Genomic DNA, 3,686 nt, shown 5'->3' on the forward strand with positions numbered 1-3,686 from the left:
TGGGTTTTTTTTTTTTTTTCGTTTTGAGAGAGGTGTCCATTCACACTGATTCTACATCCTTTTTTAAAATTGCTGTATCATAGTCACACAATAAAACACAGACTTTAACATTTCATTTTTAACTTTTTAAGGGTAGAGTTCAACTTCAACAAATGCTTACCTATAACCCATAAGCCACTCAATCAAGACATAAAAGCCCTTCCAGCACCTCAGAAAGTTCCTTACACCTCTTCCCAGTCAATTCACAGCCCCTCCTCAGAAACCACTAGTGATTTCTATGACCATAGCTTATTGTTGCATGTTTTAAAGTTTCACACAAATTAAACCACAGACTGTGTACTCTTTCGTGTCTGGTTTCTTTAGCTCAACACACAGTAAGAAAGGTGTGACATCAGTGACACTGTCCTACAGGGCCACGGCCCTCCCTTCTGCCCTGTCACCCTGTCTCTTCCCAAACCTCAGGTACTGAGCTCAGGTGCTATTTCTCCGAGGCTTTCATTCATTAATTCCTCTGAAAATGTTGCCTGACGATTACTTAATTAACCAGTGTCAAGGGTACTTTTACAGAAGAAATAAAATGTTTATATTTTTTCTGATTACAAAAGTAATATAGATTCCCATAGCCATTCTGAAAAAATATGGGAAAGAAACTAAATTCCAACTACCCAGAGATAATCCTTTTCAACACTATGGTGATAGCCTGCAGTCTTTTTTTTTTGCATGTGTGCACAAGCTGTGTGTGTGTGTGTGTGTGTGTGTGTGTTTTCATAGCCGAGATTCTACCTGGTATGTGGTTCTGTACCCTCGCTTTCATTACTCTAGAAACAAAGGCTCTCCAAAATCAGAAAATCCCTACTTCCCACCTCAGAGCATGAAATTAACTCAATTTAAGGCATGTTGATTGAGTGTCCCACGTCTGCCTACTAAGTGCTGGGATTGTATTGGTACAAAGAACGAATAGATTTGGAGACAGGTTGACGGGCACCGCGTACAGAACCCAAAAGAGTGGCCCACGTGTGCATACAAATCGAGGGACAAACTGTGAAAAGGTGGCGTTTGGGGGAAGCGGGCGGCAGCAGAAGAGGGCTGTGGGGTACCCATCCCTCGTCCCCCTCCACCTGACCTGGCAGAGAAATAAAAGATGCTCTCCCAGAAGAGAGAGGTAGAAAACACCCCTCCAGCCCTCTCCAACTGGAACAAACCCTCCATCTGGAAGAGACGGGTCCTCAGTGATGTGTCTTCTGCAGTGAGCACATCTCCTGCACAATTTACCCTTACGTGCTGCCTCGTATCTGGCCCAGCACTGGGATAAGAAGCACAGCATCGTGTAGAGCACGCCGCAGAGAGAATCCAGATCTCCCTTGAGACTCTGGGGCTTTTTAACCTAGGAGTAGTTAATCTCAGCTTTAGTTTGTCCTTTTTCCCCCATATTCCTTTCCATTATGGATTATTACAGGATATTGAATATAGTTTCCTATGCTCTACAGTAGGACCTTGTTGCTTATCCTTTCTATATGCAATAGTTTGCATCTGCTAATCCCAACCTCCCACTCCATCCCTCCCCCACCCCGCTTCCCCTTGGCAACCACAAGTCTGTTCTCTATATCTGTAAATCTGTTTATTTTGTTCTTTACAGAAAAAATAAAGCTTCTTGGATGTGGATATAGCATATAATAATATATAGCAACCAGAGGAGACAGAATAAAACCTCCACCTCCTTCACAAAGATGCAGTATTTCCCCCACCCCTTCTGAGCTTTTCTTCCCTGTGAAATGTTTCAGAGGAGAGCGGCTAGGGTGATGGCCCAGGAGAGATTATGTTAATGAAAAGCAGGATAAATGCTCAAAATGATTTGCACAGAAGGAACCGGACCGGCTGATGTTTGAAGAGGAAATCCCGGAGGAGATGCCCCACATAACTAGCCTTCCTGTGTCAACCCTGAATCTGATAGAAGTGTCTGAATCTAGAAAAACAAGTTCACGGTTTCTCCCTCACCCGCCAACGCTTGCAAGCTCCGCACCAGCGTTTCCAGTCGCAGCCGTCATTCTGCCGTCGCCTGTGCGTTTGTATCGATACTAGTGTCTGCTCTTGTAAATGCCAGTAAACCCCAGGGCACTGCTCTCCATGGAACCCAGTGCCACGAGCTGGGGGCTTGCGGACGGGCTGGGCTCCCAGTTCAGCCTCCAGAGAACAGCACTGGGGAGACCAGGAATGGATGCCCCCAAATCACTGGTGACTTTCCACCATCACACAGGCCTCCCTTATTGCGGGAGGAGCACAAGGGCCAGGTTACCGAATTCTCGGGAGGACTTCCAGCTGCTTCTACATCCTCTGTCTCCACACGCTTGCTCCCGTTAACGGCAGCATCTGTGGCTGAGAATAAGGTCGGGAGGGGGGCTGCTAATGGAGGGGAGGGGAGGGTTCAGGGTCGCAAAGGCACGAGGTGCCCGGAACCTCAGAACATCCCCACCACCCTTCTCTCCCTGGGAAGAGCCACCCCACGTGGGAGACGGGATGACCTGGGGCGCCTGCATGAGCAAACATGCTCTGATCCTAGCAGAGTGTCAGGCACACGTGCACGGAAGCGTTACAGCATGATGGTCGAAAGCTCTGGGGTCAGACCTGGATATAAATCCACTTCCATCACTTCTAGCTGTGAGGTCTTTGGCAAGCACTAATGAGGGGTATTATTACTATCAGAGGCTACTGGGGGAGGGATCCTAGCTACGTGTACAGGTGAACAGGGGCTCCTTGCTTTCGAGAGGGTTTTGAGGACAGAAGTCATAAACCACAATGCACTGACAGAGCTCTGAGTTGCAAAAGCAGGGCCACAGGAAACTTAATCTAAAGGAGCAGACATCTCCAGTAGTAGCAGTTTACGCAGACAAGCCTGCTTCAGATAAGATCAAAAGCTCCTTTCACCCAATAATCTCAGTGTCTTATGATAAGATTGTTTGGGCTCTTGGGTTCTGTGCCCACAAAGCCGGTCTCCTGGGGTAAGTCTCAGAGCGGCCACTTCAAGGAGGATGATGTGGCTTCCAGTAAACAGGGCAGTGTTAAAATCCAGGGCCTCCTGCACCCACGGAGCGGCTGTCCACAGGGACGCCCAGTGGCTAACGCCATCTCGTCATCGGGCCCCATGGAGACGGGCGCTCTGGACGGTCAGGGAACACCTTGGGGGATGCTGGTCCCGCCCACGCCCGCAGGCTCTGCTTTGCTCCAGGTGAGTCACCACACTTCACACAGATTCTGACCCTGCAGGTCTGGGACCCCTGCATTTCCAACAAGCCCCCCAGCGGTGCTGATGCTCCTGGACCCAGGGATCTCACCTGAGAGGTCTGCTCTTCCTTGAGAATCCCAGTGAGTCTAAGACGGTCCAGGAGGCCCCTGGCGTTCCCTCCGCCACAAGGCAGAGGCCGTGCCAAGAATCCGGGCCCAGCCTTCCAGTTCTCTGGGTGCTTCAGTCACACTCAGGATGCTCAGCTCTCTGTATCCAGGCAGACGCCTCTCTTGGTCCCTATGCTGGTGGCGGTGGTGGGTCGGTAGCTGAACTCAGCTCTGTGTTATCCCACAGAGTAGGGTGGCTTGCCGTCTAAACCCGACGGTCTCATCTTCTTTTCTGAACTGTTTCCTCTTGTTGTTGATTAATTATTTTGATTGAGAACTTCATATGTCATTCATATATG

Source organism: Pseudorca crassidens, chromosome 18 (assembly GCF_039906515.1).
Source record: "Pseudorca crassidens isolate mPseCra1 chromosome 18, mPseCra1.hap1, whole genome shotgun sequence".
Classification (NCBI taxonomy): Eukaryota; Metazoa; Chordata; class Mammalia; order Artiodactyla; family Delphinidae; genus Pseudorca; species Pseudorca crassidens.